At 44.7% G+C, this 22,247-nt stretch overlaps 1 protein-coding gene across 3 annotated transcripts in view; it reads right to left on the reverse strand.

Moving 5' to 3' along the window:
* The window catches only part of LOC137371882 (contactin-associated protein-like 5), a 761,481-nt gene that overhangs the window by 581,200 nt on the left and 158,034 nt on the right, over positions 1–22,247 (reverse strand). The window contains exon 1 of one of the 3 annotated variants that reach the window (XM_068034866.1): positions 4,474–4,552. The exons of the other annotated variants lie outside the window; for them this stretch is intronic. The gene's annotated coding sequence lies outside the window, so the exon portion shown is untranslated. Of the gene's footprint in view, positions 1–4,473; positions 4,553–22,247 lie in introns of those variants that run through there. 3 annotated transcript variants of the gene reach the window in all.

Raw genomic sequence — 22,247 nt, forward strand, 5'->3', positions numbered from 1 at the left:
CACCATTGCTGGCAGTGAATTCCAGATGCCCACCACCCTCTTAGTGAAAAAGTTTTTCCTCACGTCCCCTCTAATCCTTCTACCAATCACATTAAATCTGTGCCCCCGGTAATTAACCTCTCCGCTAGGGGAAACAGGTCTTTCCTGTCTACTCTATTTAGGCCCCTCATAAGTTTGTACACCTCAATTAAGTCACCCCTCAGCCTCCTCTGTTCTAAGGAAAATAACACTAGCCTATCCAATCTTTCCTCATAGCTGCAACTTTTGAGCCCTGGCAACATTCTTGTAAATCTCCTCTGTACTCTCTCCAGAGCAATTATGTCCTTTCTGTAATGTGGTGACCAGAACTGTATGCAATACTCCAACTGTGGCCTAACCAGCGTTTTATATAGTTCCAGCATTACATCCCTGCTTTTGAATTCTATACCTCAGCATCTTATGAGCTCACCAAGGTATCCATAGTCCAATGGTGAGGCAGAACGAGGTGTGAGAACCATAAAATCATTACTCAAGAAAAATAAAGATCTTCCCATATCACTCCTAGCTTATCATTCAATGCCACTGCTGCGTGGATTATCACCAGAATTATTAATGCCTCAACAATTAATGTTTGGATTGAAGACTCAGGATTACAAGAAAGTTCAAGAAAGAGATAACTCCTGCAGAAGGAAACAAACCCAGAATTACAATAGGGGATTTTGAGCAAGAAGCTTATCCAAATTAATCAATGGTCAGAAAGTTTGGATATGTGACCTGGAATGAGAAGGTACAGTAATCCATAAACATGAGGACTATCAGCGAACGAACAAATGAAGGGAACATATGAAGGAATCGGAGGAATATCATTGCTATTCTGCAAAAGCAACAGCCAGTAATCCATCTGCAAGATCCAGATGAAGCTGAACAAATCCAAACTGAACAGAAAACTACAACCCGTAGAAATGAAAAACCAAGTCAGCAACCCAGACTTCCTAAGAAGACAACTGATCATCCCAGACAGATTACAACCAGATCAGGGAGAGTTGTCAAAACTCCAATGAAACTGAATCTGTAAAGTCAGAGACATGAGGGGGAGCAAGAATAGTAGAGAAGTCATGAATGTATTTATGTTTAGAAAAATGTTGGATAAAGTCTTGAGGGGAGATGTATTATAAGGATATAAAGGGTTAATACCGAAGGCAGTGAGAGAGACCCCTCCCACTGTACTAGAGATGATGTAACAGTCACATGAGATAGGCTTGAGAAGAAGGTGGTATAGCTGCACGAAGGATGCTAGCTGAGGTGGCTTGTGGAGAGTGTATATAGTAAGTGTAAATAATAGAGTTGTTAGTTGACCTTTCCCGGAGTCTGAGACTTTCTCTAGAATGCCCTACGTTACTAATACCAACCCAACATGATTAACAACTCCCTGAAGTCGTGAAAAGTACAACAAATGTGAAATCAACCTTACTTTATTCCAGAGTTCCTCCATCCATCACTCCAGTGTGAACTATTCTTGGAATGAAGGCATGCCCCATGACATTAGTCTGTCAGATGTGCACCAACAGTTCCTTGCCATACTTTAATTGATGTATTGCACCAAATTTACCTCTTCTTTTCAAAAAACCTCTATAATGTTCCCTCTGATTAGCCTCCTAATAGGTTCATTTGCTGTCCTCAACTGGTTTCCATCACGAGAGGATCTGAGAGGAATTTTCTGGAGCTTCGATGGCTGCAGGGATGAGCATGTGGGAGGTGCGTGGGTGTAGAGGAGACGTGTTTCATCATGATGCTCCAGCCAGCATGTGAGGCAGTTAAGATGGACAAACTCAGGGTTATCCAACAGACGGCCCGCAGGCAGGATCCAGCCCGCCATAGGTTTCCATCCAGCCTGCGGATGTACTTAGTGATGAGAAATTTCCCATTGTTTTCTTCTTCCAGATCGACCTTAAAAAATCGCAATCAGTTTCAAAGCTGACATGTGCTGCATGAGAGGAGTAACAGCAGTTTCTGAACTTCGGACAGATTTGGGGATTTCTGACTTTTTTTTAAAAAAGGGCCACCAGAAAACCTCGAATCTGTCTGAAGCCACTGTTCCTGATGTCAGCTGTGAAACACAGTACGATTTAAAAAAAAAAACTGACCAACCACAAAGCTGCTGTGCTGAACACTTCCACTCCCTGCAACTGTCACAGAAAGAGAGGGGGGGGGGGAAACAGAGAGAGAGAGAGAGAGGGGACAGAGAGTGTGTGAAAGGGAAGAGGGAGAGTGCAGGTGAAAAGAGAGGAGGCAGAGAGAAAGGGAGACAGAGAGAGAGAGGGGAAAAGAGAGAAAGAGGGTGGAGAGGGGGCAGAGAGAGAAAGAGGGGGAGAAGGGGGCAGCACAGAACAGGGAACAACACAGAGAAGGGGAACACAGGGAGAGAGAGTTAGAGAGAAAGTCAGACAGAGTCAGACAGAGAGAGAGGAGAGAAAGTGATCAAGATCACTCCTGACAGATGGACATAGAAACCATACAAAAGTTACGGCACTGGAGGCCGCCATTCAGCCCATCATGTCTGCGCCAGCTGTAAAAACTAGCCGCCCATTCCAATCCCGCCTTCCAGCACCTGATCTGTCACCTTGCAGGTTACAGCACTTCAGGTGCACGTCCAGGTACCTTTTAAATGAGTTGAGGGTTTCTGCCTCCACCACCAATTCGGGTAGTGAATTCCAGACATCCACCACCCTCTGGATGACAAAGTTTTTCCTTACGTCCCCTCTAATCCTTCTACCAATCACCTTAAATCTGTGCCCCCTGGTAATTGACCTCTCCACTAGGGGAAACAGGTCCTTCCTGTCTACTCTATCTAGGCCCCTCATAATTTTTTACATCTATCTGGAATACTCCGCATTGCTACAAGAAGTGTGCGGGCAGACATTGACTACTTGTGCAAGCAGAAAAATGCTAGGTATCTCATTAAATCAGTATCCAACATAGTAATGAGAAAGTAAGTTGTCATGAAGGCCTTTACCTGCCAAGAATGAGGCAAATTAATTTCACCATATGGACATTAAACTTAAAATTGTTGCTGCGAAGTTGTCACAGCAATTGCCAGGCCCCTCGCCAGAAAGACATTTTTGCATACTAGCAGACAGTGTTGGAACAAAGGAACCAGTCCCTGCTCCCTAATACACAGAAGATGTGGTCAGACCAGTTTAGTCACATGACTAACTGGCTGTTGCAGAGTTTTGAACTAAGAATTTGAACTTGCCACAGAGTTTTGAACTGGCAGAAAGCTGTTTGCTCCTGAACTGAAAATACCTCTTGTGGCTGGCTTGCCACAGCCTCTCCTATCTGCTCCCATCTCTTTCTCACAGAACTGAAACCAACTGAAGACACATGAATGCGAGAGAGAAAAGACTGCTACAGTGAACAAAGTTTAAGAATAATACTAGGCCCCAACAAAAAGCAAGATCTACCTACAAGCAAGGACTACAGAAAGCTCGAAGCACAGTAACAAAAGATCCCTCTTCATAGATTGCCTCAAATGTCTCCACTTTACTTTTCTTCTGCTCTTTCCATCTCTATTTGCATGTGCGTATTGCAAATGCACGTTAGCGTGGAGAATAGGGTGTATCCGTAGGTTTTAACTGAATTAGAGTTTAAGTTTTAATAAAATTCACTTTTCTTCTTTAAACCTAAAAAAAGCCTGTTTGAGCTCATTTCTTTGCCTTATAATTGGAAAGCGGTGAACAAGGATTCACCAAGGGGGAGCTTTAAACATGGTGTGTTTAAAAATTAAATCCTGTTACAGTAAGACCAGGTGAAGGCTGAAAGGGAACCCCTAGACCTCCTTCTCACCTGGTCGTAACAAAGTCAATAAATTAATCTTCTCATTTAAAGCTTCTTCACAAAAATGCACATTTGTTCTTCTTTTGATCAATAGCAAGGTAAATGTTTAATGCATTCATCTTTCCGAAATTGTCTCACCGGCCCCCCAACTAAGACAAATATTGTAATGCGGCCACGATGTGAAAAGGTTGGACGGCCCTGGACTAGCTGGTCTTGGCCGTGGTTTCATTTCCTGCTTTCATTTTTTGTGTTGAATCCAGTGGACACCGCTTTCTGGCAGCCAGGAGGAGCAAAAAGGTTGCCTCATGATTCTCTGATGCCTCCCTGGAAGCTTTAACTGAGGAAGGGCCTGCGGAGGAGAAATGTTTAAGAGCAAGAGAGTGGTTATCTTTCCGTGGAGTAAGTGAGGAGTATGAGAAGGGCTGCAAGCCACAGTCACAATCACAAGGATGAGTGATTATAGGAGAAAACAGCTAACTAAAATTTGGTTTAAGAGGTAGATTTCTGAAGAGGTTCTTGAAAGAGGGAAGGGGAGAGAGAAAAGTTGAGGGAAGCGGAGAGAGAAAAGTTGAGGGAAGGGGAGAGAGAAAAGTTGAGGGATTCAATTCAAACATACAAAGTGTGGTGCCAAGCTAGCTGAAGTCAATTGATACTACTTACAGTGAGTGTTCCTCTCAACCTTTCTGTTTTAACTTTGATCCAGTCGGAAATCATTTGAAAACTGCCTTATTAGAGGATAATACTTCATATCTAGTCTCATCCCAGTAAGATTAAAGCTAATGACAGCCATGCCTGACGCAGGATGTTTGCTCAAAGTGTATTTAACTATAGACAGATTGTGAAACCTATTAAATCCTGAATGTTAAGTGAGCTATTTATTAAGTAGCCTATTTGCACAGATTATCTCACTCTCATGAAGAACCTTCCTAACCCACCCATAAAAGAGGCTTCAGATTCTGCTGTGCTCACTCAATTGTACTAATTGATTCAGTTAACTAACTGCATGCATGGGCCATTTAATTTTGGAAGGGGCCTGAACCATTTTCATAAAATGGAGATGAGGAGGAATTTCTTCTCACAGAGGATCATGAATCTTTGGAATTCTCAACTCCAGAGAGCTGTGGAGGCTGAGCAACCGAACGTATTCACGGCTGAGAGACACATTTTTGAACTATAGAGGAGTCAAGGGTTATGGGGGACAAGCAGGAAAGTGGAGTTAAGGCCAAGATCAGATCAGCCATAATCTTATTGAATGGCAGAGCAAGCACGAGGGGCCCTATGGCCTACTCCTGCTCCGATTTCTTATATTTTATATTCTTATTTCCAGCTGCTCATTATTCAGTTAATAAATAATCTAACTGGAGACTGCAATGCATTGTATATCAGCAATTTAACTGCACTCTATTTGAAAGAATATGGGGTTGAAATTGTGCAATATGACAATAGTAATGAACGGGTTAAAACATTCTGAAACATTATGCAATCATATAAATGGGTTAACACCTCCATTCAAATAATGGACAGAAGAATTTCTTATGAATGCATTCATCACTAATTGCACTAATTAAGGGGCTGTATGGTTTACTCCTGCTCCTACCTCTTATGGGCTTATTAAGAAATTGTGCCCCAGTGTCCGAAAAAAATTCAGGACCCTTGTATTTAATACTACCGATAGAAAGAAAGAAGAAAAAAGCTGTGTCAAAAACATGATACCAAGAAGTCATGTTGTGCAGATATAAGAACATGATACAGAATGCCAATTTAAAATTCTAAGTCATAGAGTCATAACAGCACAGAAGTAGGTCATTTGGCCTATCGAGTCTATACTGGCTCTCTGTAGAGCAATTCAATCAGTCCCACTCCCCAGCTCCATCCCCATAACCCTGCAAAGTCCTGACGAGTATCACTTGCTTTCATCTCAACCTTTTTGTGTGAATTTCTCTCCAAACATTATCACAAAATATATTCATATAAAATTTCAAATGTTTCATTAGTATTGTCAGTATATGTTGCCAACTTTAAAAAGTTTCTTGTTTAAAGTCATAGTGGGATCTTTCTAAGCATTTACCCATTTATGTTTTCTAAATTTGCTTTTGTGAAGCAAAGTTATAAGATACAACCATATCTGATTAAGAATCTTACATCTGCATGTAATTCCTGCCTTCAAAACATAACGTCTTAATATCATGTTTTTAACACAGCCTTTTCCTCTTTCTTTTCGGTAGTATTAATTACTAGGGTCCTGATTTTTTTCGGACACTGAGGCACAATTTCTTAATAAGACCAGAAGAGGTAGGAGCAGGAGTAAGCCATCCAGCCCCTCAAGTCTGCTTGGCCATTCAATAAGATCTTGGCTAATCCTCAACACTAACTTCACTTCTCCGCCCAATCCCAATATTGATCCACACCCAATATTCCCTTGATTTCCTCAGTGCCCAAAATCTATCTACCTCAGTCTTTAATATATTCAACGACTGAGCATCCAAAGCTCTCTGGGGTAGGGAATTCCAAAGATTCACAACTCTCTCAGTGAAGCAATTTCATCTGTCAGGCAAACCCCCACCTGCCAAGAATGAGGATAATTAATTTTGCCAAATGAACATTGATTTTAAACAGCTGATGGTGAAGAAAGAACTTGCTTTGGCTGAAGAGAGACATTAGCATATCCACGGACAGTACTTCAAAGAACAAAGGGGCTACTTCCTGCTCCAATTTAATCCACAATGGACTTTTGATTGCCAGACATTGAAGGTGGAAAGGCTAGTATTCCAGGTTAACTGCCAAGATGGCCGAATACACAAACAGACATGGTCAGAACGGTTTGATCACATGGCTGGCTAACTGTTGGAGTTGTTTGAATTTTGAACTTGTCACAGAGAGTTTGAAACTCAGAAGACTGTTAGCTCCTGACTGAAAAGACCTCTCTCCTGTCTGCTCTCATCTAGCTCTCACCAGCTTCAGAAACCATTGAAGACACATGAACACCAAGAGAGAAAAGTCTCCTACTGTGAACGAGGTTTAAGAAGAATACTGGGCCCCAATGAAGAGTAAGAGCTGTCTGCAATCAAGGACTCAACGGCAAGCTGGAAACACAAACAGTAACAAGAAACCCCCTTTAGAGACTGCCTCAAACCTCTACATTTTATTTTTCTCCTACTCTTTTCTGTCTCTATTTGCATGTGTGTATCGCATGTGCATGGTAACGTGGACGCATCATATATCCATAGGCATTAACCGAATTCGAGTTTGTTTAAGGTTTAATAAATTTCACTTTTCTTTAAACCTAAGAAGGCCTGTTTGTGCTCATTTCTTTGCCTTACAATTGGAAAGCTGTGAACAAGAATTCACAAAGGGGGAGCTCAAAACACAGTGTGTTTAAAATTAAACCCTGCTACAATAAGACCAGGTAAAGATAGTAAAAGACCCCTAGACACCTTTCACACCTGGTCATAACACTCCTCACCTCAGTCCTAAATCCCCTTATTCTGAGTCTATGACACTTAGTCCAAGACCCATCAGCCGGGGAAATGGCCTCTGTCCAGTCAAGTCCTCAAATAATTTTATACGTTCCAAATAGGTCACATCTCATTCTTCTAAACTCCAGAGAGTGCAGGCCCACTCAATCTCACCTCATAACACAACCCTGTCAACGCAGGAATCAATCCAGTGAACCTTTGTTGCATGCCTACTAAGGCAAATATATCCACGCATAGGTAAGGAAACCAAAACTATGCACAGTACTCCAAGTGTGGTCGCACCACAGCTCTATATAATTGCAGCAGGACTTCCTTACTCTTCTACTCCAGCTGGAGCAGGAAATCAACATTGGAGGATCTCATGGAAATTCCTGCTGGAGGCAGAGGCAGACAAAAGTTCCAGCCACGTGACAAATGATCTGATGTTGCAAAGGGCACAAAGCTGGCAGGATGGCAACACCCAGATTTCTCTGGGCTTTGGAGGGGATGCAGAGTAGATTCACTAGAATGATTCTGGGGCTAAAAGGATTAAATTATGAGGTAGGTTGCAGAGACCTGCATAAAGAAGGTTAAGGGGTGATCTGATTGAGGCGTTTAAGATGATTAAAGGATAGGATAGCGCGGATAAAGAGAAAGTATTTCTTCTGGTGGGGTGTCAGAAAAAAGTGGGCATAAATTTAAAATTAGAGCTTTGCCATGCAGGGGTAATGCCGGAAGCACTTATTCACAAAGTGTAGTGGAACTCTTCCCCCCTCTCCCCCACAGCTAGGTCAAAAGAAAATTTGAAAACATAAAGTGGTAATTTTTTGTTAGGCAAGGCAATTAAGCCTTATGGGTAAATAGAATTAAGATACTGATCAGCCATGATCAAATTGAATGGGGAAACTGGCTAATGGGGCTGAATGGCCTACTCTTGTTCCCACGTTCTCACCGCCAGTGTGCCCAGTGACCTGGAGGCCAGAAAGAAATCAACTCCCACGTCAATGGAGGCCTACAAGTAGGACCGACAGGGGCATTCCAATGTTGATTATTGGCCTCAATCACTGCAGAAGACTGTAGGCAAGCACATTGATGTCAGCCCTCTTATAAAGGGAGTTCATTTTCAACATTCATGCTGGTTTGATCCAGGTATGCCAGTTTTAACATCCACCTGGCCATGTCTTCCTGCCCCAACCTCCAGCATGCACTCAAGATCATAAAATCATACAGCACATAAGCAGGCCATTTGGTCCATTGAGCCTATGCTCGCTCTTTGAAACTGAAAAATTTTCCTTTTAAATTATATATACAGTTGCCTTTTGAAAGTTACTATTGAATCTGCTTCCAACACTCTTTCAGGCAGTACATTCCAGACAGTAACAATTCACTGCGTAAAACCATTTCACCACATCTCCTCCCTGGTTCTTTTACCAAATTATCTAATTAAATTAAATCTGTATCCTCTGATCCCTTATGAATTAGTCTGAAGTATTATTTAGGATGCGCCATTTCCACACCTTTTACAAATTTATGTATACTTCTAGAAGGTCACGTCTCAGGCACCTCCTCTCAAGGTTTCTCCAGTCTTTCCTCATACCTCAGTCCTCTGATGTTAACAATCAGCCTGTGGCTTTTTTCATGAATGTTATAAGTACTTTAATTTCTTTGCATCTAGATGAAAAGAACTAGACACAGCACGCAAGGTATGGTGTGACCAAAGCACTTCACAGTGTGAGAATGACCTCCTCTAACTTGTGTAGAAGCAAAATGCTGCGGATGCTGGAAATCTGAAATAAAAACAAGAAATGCTGGAACCACTCAGCAGATCTGGCAGCATCTGTGGAAAGAGAAGCAGAGTTAACGTTTCGGGTCAGTGACCCTTCGTCGGAACCTCGGGTAAAAAGCCGCTGTACACAGGCTTTTTCAACCTCATGAAAGCCTTTGAATCTGTCAATCATGAGGGTTTATGGAGAGCCCTCCTCAAAATCCTATTTGGCTGCCCTCAAGAAATTTGTCACCATCCTTTGCCTACTTCTTCTTTTGGGCCTCCTTATCTCGAGAGACAATGGATACGCGCCTGGAGGTGGTCAGTGGTTTGTGAAGCAGCGCCTGGAGTGGCTATAAAGGCCAATTCTGGAGTGACAGGCTCTTCCACAGGTGCTGCAGAGAAATTTGTTTGTTGGGGCTGTTGCACAGTTGGCTCTCCCCTTGCGCCTCTGTCTTTTTTCCTGCCAACTACTAAGTCTCTTCGACTCGCCACAATTTAGCCCTGTCTTTATGGCTGCCCGCCAGCTCTGGCGAATGCTGGCAACTGACTCCCACGACTTGTGATCAATGTCACACGATTTCATGTCGCGTTTGCAGACGTCTTTATAACGGAGACATGGACGGCCGGTGGGTCTGATACCAGTGGCGAGCTCGCTGTACAATGTGTCTTTGGGGATCCTGCCATCTTCCATGCGGCTCACATGGCCAAGCCATCTCAAGCGCCGCTGACTCAGTAGTGTGTATAAGCTGGGGGTGTTGGCCGCTTCAAGGACTTCTGTGTTGGAGATATAGTCCTGCCACCTGATGCCAAGTATTCTCCGAAGGCAGCGAAGATGGAATGAATTGAGACGTCGCTCTTGGCTGGCATACGTTGTCCAGGCCTCGCTGCCGTAGAGCAAGGTACTGAGGACACAGGCCTGATACACTCGGACTTTTGTGTTCCGTGTCAGTGCGCCATTTTCCCACACTCTCTTGGCCAGTCTGGACATAGCAGTGGAAGCCTTACCCATGCGCTTGTTGATTTCTGCATCTAGAGACAGGTTACTGGTGATAGTTGAGCCTAGGTAGGTGAACTCTTGAACCACTTCCAGAGCGTGGTCGCCAATATTGATGGATGGAGCATTTCTGACATCCTGCCCCATGATGTTCGTTTTCTTGAGGCTGATGGTTAGGCCAAATTCATTGCAGGCAGACGCAAACCTGTCGATGAGACTCTGCAGGCATTCTTCAGTGTGAGATGTTAAAGCAGCATCGTCAGCAAAGAGGAGTTCTCTGATGAGGACTTTCCGTACTTTGGACTTCGCTCTTAGACGGGCAAGGTTGAACAACCTGCCCCCTGATCTTGTGTGGAGGAAAATTCCTTCTTCAGAGGATTTGAACGCATGTGAAAGCAGCAGGGAGAAGAAAATCCCAAAAAGTGTGGGTGCGAGAACACAGCCCTGTTTCACACCACTCAGGATAGGAAAGGGCTCTGATGAGGAGCCACCATGTTGAATTGTGCCTTTCATATTGTCATGGAATGAGGTGATGATACTTAGTAGCTTTGGTGGACATCCGATCTTTTCTAGTAGTCTGAAGAGACCACGTCTGCTGACGAGGTCAAAGGCTTTGGTGAGATCAATGAAAGCAATGTAGAGGGGCATCTGTTGTTCACGGCATTTCTCCTGTATCTGACGAAGGGAGAACAGCATGTCAATAGTCGATCTCTCTGCACGAAAGCCACACTGTGCCTCAGGGTAGACGCGCTCGGCCAGCTTCTGGAGCCTGTTCAGAGCGACTCGAGCAAAGACTTTCCCCACTATGCTGAGCAGGGAGATTCCACGGTAGTTGTTGCAGTCACCGCGGTCACCTTTGTTTTTATAGAGGGTGATGATATTGGCATCGCGCATGTCCTGGGGTACTGCTCCCTCGTCCCAGCACAGGCATAGCAGTTCATGTAGTGCTGAGAGTATAGCAGGCTTGGCACTCTTGATTATTTCAGGGGTAATGCTGTCCTTCCCAGGGGCTTTTCCGCTGGCTAGGGAATCAATGGCATCACTGAGTTCCGATTTGGTTGGCTGTATGTCCAGCTCATCCATGACTGGTAGAGGCTGGGCTGCATTGAGGGCAGTCTCAGTGACAGCATTCTCCCTGGAGTACAGTTCTAGGTAGTGCTCAACCCAGCGGTCCATCTGTTTGCGTTGGTCAGTGATTATGTCCCCCGATTTAGATTTGAGGGGGGTGATCTTCTTGATGGTTGGCCCAAGAGCTCTCTTCATGCCATCATACATTCCTCTGATGTTTCCGGTGTCTGAGGCCAGCTGAATATGACTGCATAGGTGTTGCCAGTAGCCAGTTTGCCTACTACATGACGATAAGCAACTCATGATACTTACTAACAGGACCATCACAAATTCTAGATCAGTGAAGAATGGGGGAAAACAAAGCTGTATCATCGTACCAACCCTCTTCTCCGTCTTCCTCGCCACAATTCTGCACCATACCTTCAGCAACTCCTCACGAATGGAGATAACCGACTAGAAAGTATTCAACCCTCCACTCCAAAATTAAGGTCACTCCAACCTCAGTCGTTGAGTTTCAGTACGGAGATGACGCTTGAGTATGTGCTCACTCGGAGACTAAGCTCCAAGTCATCATTGACCCCTTAACGAAGCATACAAGAGCCTTACTTTAAACATATGAACAAATAAGGTCCTCTTCAAATCTGCTCCCGCAGCACAATATCACCCTACCCATTGATCAAGACCAAGATCGAACAGAGACACCTCGGAAGACATGGACCACTTTCCATATCTCAGGTGTCTCCTCTCAATGAAGGCGGACATAGATGATGAAGTGCACTACCACCTTCAATGTATCAATTTTGCCTCCGGCCGACTGAGGAAGAGTGTATTCGGGGACCAGGGCCTCAAACCCAGTTCTATGTTCATGGTTTACCAGGCAACAGTGATCCCTGCGCTCCTATATGTTTCGGAGATTTCGATAATCTACAGCAGGCACCTTACGACATTGGAGAAATACCACCAACGCCATCTCTAAAATCCTGCAAATTTGTTGGCAGGACAGGTGGTCTAATGTCTTCTCCCAAGCCAATATCTCTAACATTGAAGCGCTAATCACCTAAAACCAGCTTCGCTGGGCAGGTCATGTCATTTGCAAGCCTGACACCAGGTTCCTGAAACAACTGCTGTATTCCGAACTTCGTCATGGCCAGAGACTCCCAGGAGGTCAGAGGAAATGTTTTAGGGACATTCTCAAAGTATCCCTGGAGATCCAAATTACTCATTGATTCATGTGAATCCCTGGCCTGCGATGACCCAAAATGGAGAAGGAGCATTCAGGAAGGCACCGAGCACCTCACCGAGAGACTTCAATAGGAGCACACAGAGACCATGTCCAGGCAGTGGAAGGAGCACACAACACCCCCACCCCATCCCGGAAAGCAACTCATCTACTCAATGCTTCAAACATTACCTGGCCCACACATGGTAGAGTCTGTGGGTCGCGCATCGAAATCAATAGCCATATTAGAACCTACTGAACCAGAGTGGAAGCAAGTGATTCTCGTCCCGAGGAACTGCCTAAGAAGAAGTTGCAAATTCCCTTCAGGTTCTTCAAATGTTTTCTTTGTTTCGGAGTCATTAGATATGGAATGAGTCATTTTTTCCTCCCAGAATAATATATGTTGACTGCTTTTCTATTATTTTCAGTGAATTATTTAGGCATACTTTACTACATTTGGAAAATTCTGAGTGTGTGTTAAGGATAGCAAGCACTTAACCAGGCTAATGTGGCAATCAATCACTTTGTGAGCCAACTGTTACTTCCCTTAAGAGCTACCCTCACTTTGCTTTAAATCAATGCAACTTCAACCATAAAATCAGTGCAAATGTGAGCCCTGCCGATATCTTAAGAACAAACAAACTTACAATTGCATAACATTTTTTCAAGATGTCCCTCAGCACTTCAGAGCCAATGAATTACTCCTGAAGTGTAGCCAGTGTTATTGTCTAGCCAATCACAGCAGCTAACTTGTACACAGCAAAGTTCCACAAGCAGCAAGAAGGTGATTGACCAGGTAAGTCTATTTTGGTATCAATAGTTGAGGGATGTTGGCCAGGAGACCTCTATCTTGTTCTTCAGCAAAGTGTGCTGCATCTTTTGTTTGTTTCAAAAGGCAGACGGGATCATGGTTTAATGTCTCATCCAAAAGATGGATAAGGCTAGCTTTAAAGAGGATGCCAGAGCAATGACACTCTCCCACGTGAAGCAAGGGCGATGAAGGCGATACAATATCTGTACTGGGATCAGTGTACGAGAACCCCAAGTGAGGACCAACGAGTGAGGAACTCCATTGACTGTTCAATATTGGAATCAGTGAGCAAGATCAGTATTGGGATCAACAAGTGAAGATCCGCTGTGCTGGTGAACCCTGGGTTTAGGTGATACAAAGAAAATGCAAGACTCCCTCACTACTGCATCAAAGTAGCAGCTTAGATTATGTGCCGGAGTGGGGTTTGAATCTGTAATCTTCTGATTCAGACGTGAGCGTGCTGACAGTCAAGCCAAGCTGACACCTCAACTCGGATCAGTTTCACAACCTATTTCTTCTTTGCAAACCAGAACTTTTTGAATGAGCAATGTCGCTTGGCTTTCAGTCGCTTAATAGCAAATCAGAAGTAACAGCGCTTTCACATCACTTTAGCAGTAAATTCTCCACTTGATTGTGTAAAAGCCAACGTTTTAATTTGCTCACCGATGTGTGATTTTATCAGTGGGCTATTCTTTCCTCTTTGACATTCGGGCTGAAACTGGCTGCTCTTCACTCCTCAACAAAGCCAACAATTACTGGCAGCAGTCACCATCAATTGATAAGATAATGTTCCTTTGCTGCAAGAGGGCTCTGTGCCTCTCTCTCACCACCAACCCACCCCCCACCCCGCCACCACCCCATCCCCCCCTCACTGCCCTTCACACCACAACATCTTAATAGATCCATTTAACACGTTCACTTTTGGCACAGGTATTGCTGTTGATACTGGGGGAAGAGAGTAAGGAAATTGACAGGCAGAATGAAGATAATATAATCAGTAGATAAACATTGTCGTGACTATGCTACCACACTTCCAGAAACTTTTGCTAAAATAATACATAACATTGGAGTCAAAATGCTATGAATGCTGGAAACCAGAAATATGAACAGAAAATGCTGGAAGTACTCCGCAGGTCAGGCAGCATCTCTATCACAGATGCTGCCTGACCTGTTGAGTATTTTCAACATTTTCTGTTTACGATACATAGCATTGAACAGGGTGCCAAGTTATTTTATATCACCAAACAATTGGAAGGGGCCCACAGCCAGGTTAACCTGGAGAAGAAAAGAAATATTGAGCTGGATTTTTAGCCCCAATTGGGGGGGGGGGGGCAGGAATGGAGGTGGGTGGACGCAGAATTTCACACAGCCGACCTGTGTGCTGGTCCCCGGCTCCATCCCAACCCCGCCATTTTCCCAGAGGTAGGATTAGAGGGCAGCAGGGCTACCCGGCCGCAAGCAACTAATAGCCTATCAAGGCCTGTTGTTGGAAGCCGAATGGGATTTTCCAGTTGGCCTCCAGCTCCCCACAAGCCACAGGAGCCGCAAATGCCTGGAGGTGGCCTCCCAATAACAGACCAGGCGCCCATGCTCCAGGCAGGCTAAGAGGCCCTCCCTGCCTGCCTGACTTCAGCAGAAGCCGCAGGTCACCCTGTGGAGGGGATCCCCCCTTCCGCCACCGGCGGAAAATGTTGGAGAGAGGGCACCTTCATCTTGAATGGCATCCTGCTGCTGCGTGCAAGCTGGAGGGCCTCCTATTGACCCTCCAGCTTCGAGAGCCCACCCGTCATCCTTAATTGGACAGTGAGCCCACCTTCGGGTTATTCATTGATCAATTCTAGGAAAATCACTGGTGAGTGACGGTTTCCCACACCGTGCCAGATTCTGACCCCCATTTCAGCCTGACAGCAGTATCCTGAAGCCCACTGAGAAACCCTGCCCATTATTTCTGCAGTATGATGGAACCATCATAAACGCAGCAAGAAGTACAGTAAAAAGTATTTCTATTTTAAATTATCCCAAATATCGATTGGAATAATTTTAGAGTAAAGGGTAAGGAGGGGGTGGAATCCTAAAATGTGTTCAGGAAAACTTCCTTGAACAGTATGTTCTCAGCCCAACTAGAAAGGAGGCATTGCTGGATCTGGTGCTGGGAAATGAGGTGGGCCAAGTGGACCAAGTGTCGGTCAGGAAGCACTTGGGTAAAAGTGGTCATAAGGTTTAGACTAGTAATGCAGAAAAAGCAAGGAACAAAATAAGCTAGAATGTCTAGTTTGGAAGAGGGCTAATTTCAATGCGATGAGAAGGGATCTACCAGGGTAGAATGGAACCAAAAACTGACAGGAAGAGCTGTATCGGAATGACGGGTTATCTTTAGGGAAAATGTGCTTCAGGTACAGTCTACAAAATTCCAACTAGGGTGAAAGGTAGGGGAACCAAGAACAGGGCTCCTTGGTTGACAAGGGAGATAGAGATGCTGAAACAATAAAAGAGGGTGTATGATGCATGTCGGGTGAACTCATCAGATGGGAACTAGGCCATATGCAATATTTTGAGAGGGGAGGTGAAGAGGAAAGTAAGACTGGCAAAGAGAGAATATGAGAATAGAATAGCAGTAAACATAAAAGGGAATCCAAAGATCTTCTACCTGTATGTAAATAGTGTGAGTAGTAAGAGTAGTGGGGCCTATTAGGAACAGAGAGGGTAATATATCCTTAGGGGTGCAGGGCAAGGCTAATATACTTAATGAGTACTTTGTATCAGTGTTTACTAAGGAAATGGAGGCTGACAAAATATCAATGGAAGCAGAGAGAGTAGAGGCAATGGCGAGGATAAAAATTGATAGGCAGGATGCACTGGAAAGGTTGGCTATGCTTGGGGGTAGATAAGTCACCTGGTCCAAATGGCTTGCAACTCAGGTTGCTAAAGGAAATGGGGATGGATAAAGCAGAAGGGCTTTCCATAATCTTCCAATTTTCCCTGGATATGGGGGAGGTGTCAGAGGATTGGACAGTGGCATATGTGACACCCTTAAGCAAGAAAGGTTATAAGGCCAGTCCGAGCAACTGCAGGCCAGTTAGTTTTACATCAGTTGGGGGGGGGGTGGGGTAATGAAAATATCAATGGACAATTAAAGAGGTTCCAGTTAAGTACGGGTAGCTGGCATAGATTTGGAAAGGGCAAATCATACTTTACAAATCTAATTGAATTTTTTGATGAAGTAACAGAGAAGGTCGATGAAGGGAAGGGTGGATTTTGTTTATATGGAGTTTAAGAAAGAATTTGATAAGGTACTGCATAAAAGGCTGGTTAACAAAATTGAAGCTCATGGAATAGGAGGGTCAGTGTCCAGGTGGATAAAAAATTGGCTTCAGGAAGAAAACAGCAAGTTGTAGTAAATGATTCAATTTCAGACTGGAGGATGGCAGACACTGGTGTTCCCCAAGGGTCAGTGCTGGGCCCAGTGCTTTTTTAAATATATATATATATCGTGACTTGGACCTTGGAATGCAGTAGAAGGTTGCAGCAGCAGAAGAGCTGAGGCAAGGGCAGACGGGCGATGCTATGGAGGTGGAATAGGCGGTCTTTGTGACGCCATGGATAATGTGGTTGAAAGCTCATCATGGTGTCAAATATGACACTGAGGTTGTGAGCAGTCTGGTTCAGCCTCAGACAGTTGCCAGGGAGAGGGATGGAATTCTCCTCTAACCCTTCGACCAAATACTTTACATCTATGCACAGTGTGGCTTTCGAGCAGAGAGATCCACCATTGACATGCTGTTCTCCCTTCGCCAGCTACAGGAGAAATGCCATGAACAACAGATGCCCCTCTACGTTTCTTTCATTGATCCCACCAAAGCCTTTGACCTCGTCAGCAGACTACTAGAAAAGATTGGATGTCCACCAAAGCTACTAAGTATCATCACCTCATTCCATGACAATATGAAAGGCACAATTCAACATGGCGGCACCTCATCAGACCCCTTTCCTATCCTGAGTGGCGTGAAACAGGGCTGTGTTCTCGCACCCACACTCTTTGGGATGTTCTTCTCCCTGCTGCTTTCACATGCGTTCAAGTCTTCTGAAGAATGAGTTTTCCTCCACACAGGATCAGGTGGCAGGTTGTTCAACCTTGCCCATCTAAGAGCGAAGTCCAAAGTACGGAAAGTCCTCATCAGGGAACTCCTCTTTGCTCACGCTGCTGCTTTAACTTCTCACACTGAAGAGTGTCTGCAGAATCTCATCGACAGGTTTGCGGCTGCCTGCAATGAATTTGACCTAACCATCAGCCTCAAGAAAATGAACATCATGGGGCAGGACGTCAGAAATGCTCCATCCATCAATATTGGTGACCACGCTCTGGAAGTGGTTCAAGAGTTCACCTACCGAGGCTCAACTATCACCAGTAACCTGTCTCTAGATGCAGAAATCAACAAGCGCATGGGAAAGGCTTCCACTGCTATGTCCAGACTGGCCAAGAGAGTGTGGGAAAATGGCGCACTGACACGGAACACAAAAGTCCGAGTGTATCAAGCCTGTGTCCTCAGTACCTTGCTCTATGGCAGCGAAGCCTGGACAACCTATGTCAGCCAAGAGCGACGTCTCAAATCATTCCATCTTCGCTGCCTCCGGAGAATACTTGGCATCAGGTGGCAGGACCATATCTTCAACACAGAAATCCTCGAGGCGGCCAACAGTGGGGAATATGAGGAAGCACTTTTTAAGTAGGAGGTGGTAATGACCTGGAATTTGTTGCCTACAAGGGTGATGAAAGGAGAGGCAATCACTGACTTCAAGAGGAATTTTGATGGTCACATGAGAGGGGTAGACTTGCAGGGCCATGGGGATCGAGCCAGGGAATGGGACTGACAGCATAGCAGTCGGCATGGTCTCGATGGGCCGAATGGCCTCCTTCTGTGCTGTAAGTGACTCTATGACCCTCAAAAGGCTATGGTTACTGAGTCAATTCAAGTCAGATTAAATTTTCAAGACTAAGATTGCTAGTTTTTTTTTTAGGGTGGGCTATCACGGCATATAGATCAAAGCCAATAAAAATGGAGCTGTGGTACAAATCAGCCATGATCTGATTGACAACTTTATGGGTTGGACGGCCTACTCCTGTCTGGTAAGTAAGTGAGTGACAACAGAATGTTAAACTGGCATGGAACCTCAGTTAGACCACACTTGAGAGTACTGGGAACAATTCTGGTTTCCATATTATGAAAAGGATAGAGGTACTGGAGAAGTTTCAAAAATGCAGAAGTCCTGAGTGTTTTTTTTGTCTCCGCTTCCCGGTGGGCAGCTAGTCAGATTGAGAAACTAACTGTCTGGCAGGAAGGACCATGCTGGATGGCCACAGCCAGTGATGGAAAGAAGGGAGGGATCGCGGTAAGAGGTGGATGGGATCGAAATCGCAGTGAGGGTGGGGATGATCGCAGGGGAGCTTCAGGTCGCGGGAGTGGGGAAGATGGAAGGTCAGGGAGAGATGGCAAGAGGGCTTCAGAACATAGGTTGGGGAGAGAGGGAGATCGAAGTTCAGGGATTGGTGGAGGAGATCGGATCACGGTAGGTTATCTTGGGGAGCCAGAGTGAAGGGAGGAACTACTCCTACTCCTCCTGGCCGACGAGTAGTGCTGGAAATGCGCTTACCAGCTGAATCTGCCCATTGTCGCCTCCCTTCAGTTGTTGAGTTTCCTAAGTCTTGGGAAACCCGGCCTATAGCTGTTACATCTATAAATCTGTTAATATGTGAGGCAAAGCAAAAGAAAGAAAGACATATTTATCAAGCACTTTTTATGACTGCCAGACATTCAAAGTGCTTTGCAGCCAATGAAGTACTTTTGAAGTGTAGTCCTGTTGTAATGTAGGAAATGCAGAGGCAAATATGCACACAGCAAACTCCCACAAACAGCAATGTGATAATGGCCAGATAATCAGTTTTTGTAATGTTGATTGAGGGATAAATATTCACCAGGACACCAGTGATAACTCCCCTGCAATTCTTCGAAATAGTGTCATGGGACCTTTTACATCCACCCAAGCAAGCAGGTGGGGCCTCGGTTTAACGTCTCATCTGATAGATGGCACCTCCGACAGTGCAGCATTCCCTCAGTGTTGCACTGCAGTGTCAGCCTCAGCTTTTATGCCTCAGTAGCATAATCAAGTTACCTATCTGCCCCGTGAGAGCAGGTCCCTCATCTGCCTTTGCAACTGGCCCCACTTAAAGCAGAAGTAGGCATGTTTGCGACAGATTGGGCTTCAGAATTTAACTCATCCCCACTCCACCTCCGGTTGTCCTAGGTGTGGTTACAACTCCTCACCCCCATTGTCACGATCAGTTTGATCCGAGAAATTTGTCCTTTGATTGCTTATATAGAAAATCAGGACTTTAAATTTAGCAGTTCAATTTTGACACTGGGGTCAATCACCTTAGGCTTGTTCGGATCAACTGAACCAAACATTCCAACGCGGCTTATTCTTGATTCCCATTTCCTTTGTATGCAGCAATGTCACCTGCAATTTATTCAGTTGTTCAGTCCTCATATGTTTCATTGCTGTACCAGCTGTAATGCACAATCACTTTTAAAAATGCGTCACCCACAACGATGGGAGATTAATTTGACTTTGAATGGATCCCACTTCTGATCCTTTTGCATGAAATTGAATAATCTTTGTTAACAATGTGCATCTATATTTAATGCGGCTTGCCTTGTGAACCAGCATTTGGCAATCGTTTTATCTGATTGAAGACTTAAGATGTAAAGGAGCAGTGATTTTTCTTACATCATGCAAATGTGAGATGATGTGTTTCAATTGATGATAATGACTTGTGTGTTAATAAACAAATTTAAACATATACAAGTTTTCCAGCTTGAATATGTTTAGTTGATAAGAATGATTAATAAGAAGTCAAGTACAAGATAAGAATGATTAACATTAAGTCAAGTACAAACGCGACATGAAGTCCTGTGACGTTGATCACAAGTCATGGGAGGCAGTTGCCTGCGATCGCCAGAGCTGGCGGGCAGCCATAAAGACGGGGCTAAAGTGTGGCGAGTCGAAGAGACCTAGCAGTTGGCAGGAAAAAAGACAGAAGCGCAAGGGGAGAGCCAACTGTGTAACAGCCCTGACAACCAATTTTATCTGCAGCACCTGTGGAAGAGTCTGTCACTCGAGAATTGGCCTTTATAGCCACTCCAGGCGCTGCTTCACAAACCACTGACCACCTCCAGGCACTTACCCATTGACTCTCGAGACAAGGAGGCCAAAGAAGAAGAAGAAGATGATGTCAAGTACAGGAGGAACTAAGCAAAGCAGTGCAATTCAGTGAGTGCATGTTCATTCTATGGAACAGCCACCCTTGAGACATGGTAGAAACAGTAAGTGTTAATTCAATCAAATGCAAATAAGATATATTTCTTTCAGGAAATAACGTTTGCAATATGGTATATGAGTAATTTGAGACATGCCATCTGGAAAGTATAGCACACTAGGGAGAAATGGATAACTTTGGAACTATGGTTCCCAAAGCTCTCCAACATTGAAGGTTTTCCTCACATTGGGCAGGATTTTTAAACAGCCGTGTGTCAGTTTCCCACTGTGGTGCTGCCTCCGGGCCATGGACTCTCTAGAAGGAGGCTGGGGGTGGGGGTGGGGTGGTGCGACGATAGCACAGAAGGTAGCCTGTTAGTCCAATTAAATGGCCTATTAAGGCCACTTACAGAAATCAATTGGAACTGAAACTGCCTCCTGGTAGTAGGCCAGGAGAGGGGCCAGCACTCCATACTGCTAGGGAACCATCCAACGCCACCACCCCGCACCCGCCCCCCCGCCCCAAACTCACCGCATCCACTATGGCTGTCAGGCCACAGTTGTAGCCACTGGCCGTCCAGTGGAGGGGTTGCCCCGCCATGATGATGGCCTGGCAGCTGCATCCTTTTTAAGAGAGAAAAATTTTAAAATCTTATCAGAGGGCGCCTCCATTGTGAGAGTGGAGGGTTTGTGGATGGGGTGCCAATCAAGCAGGCTGCTTTGTCCTGGATGGTGTCGAGCTTCTTGAGTGTTGTTGGAGCTGCACCCATCCAGGCAAGTGCAGAGTATTCCATCACACTCCTGTCTTGTGCCTTGTAGATGGTGGACAGGCTTTGGCAAGTCAGGAGGTGAGTTACTCGTCGCAGGATTCCTAGCCTCTGACCTACTCTTGTAGCCATGGTATTTATATGGCTACTCCAGTTCAGTTTCTGGTCAATGGTAACCCCTAGGATGTTGATAGTGGGGAATTCAGTTATGGTAATGCCATTGAATGTCATGGGGAGATGGTTAGATTCTCTCTTATTGGAGATGGTCATTGACTGGCACTTGTGTGGCACGAATGTTACTCGCCATTTATCAGCCCAAGCCCGGATACTGTCCAGGTCTTACCGCATTTCGACACAGACTGCTTCAGTATCTGAGGAATTGCGAATGGTGCTGAACATTGTGCAATCATCAGCCAACATCCCCACTTCTGACATTTCAAATTCAGTTTGAGGGCGAGCAACTCAAGTCTCAAACCAGTATCCTCAACTTAAACAAGGGCAATTACAGAGGTATGAAGAAAGAGTTGCCTAAAGGGGGTGGGAAAATAGACTAAAGGGAAGGTCAGTGGATGAGCAGTGGCAGATATTTAAGCAGATATTTCATATTTCAGCAAAAATGTATCCCAGTCAAAAAGGTCTCGCGAAGGATGAACCACCCGTGGTGAACAAAGGCGGTCAAGGAGAGTATCCAATCAAAAACTAAGGCGTACAAAGCAGCGAAAACCAGTTTTGGGCCAGAGGATTGGGATTTTCTTTGGGGAACCAGCAGCGGATAACTAAAAAACTAGTAAAGAGGGAGAAAATTGATTATGAAAGTAAATTGGCAAGAAATATAAAAACAAACAGCAAGAGTTTCTACGGATATATAAAAAGAAAGAGAGTAGCTAAAGAGAGCATGGGACCCTTGGAGGATGTGACTGGAGAATTGATAATGGGGAACAGGGAAATGGCAGATAATTTAAAACTAATATTTTGCATTGGTCTTTACAGTGGAGGACACCATAAACATCCCACAGATATCAGATAAGCAAGCAGCTAATG

Source organism: Heterodontus francisci, chromosome 7, assembly GCF_036365525.1.
Source record: "Heterodontus francisci isolate sHetFra1 chromosome 7, sHetFra1.hap1, whole genome shotgun sequence".
Classification (NCBI taxonomy): Eukaryota; Metazoa; Chordata; class Chondrichthyes; order Heterodontiformes; family Heterodontidae; genus Heterodontus; species Heterodontus francisci.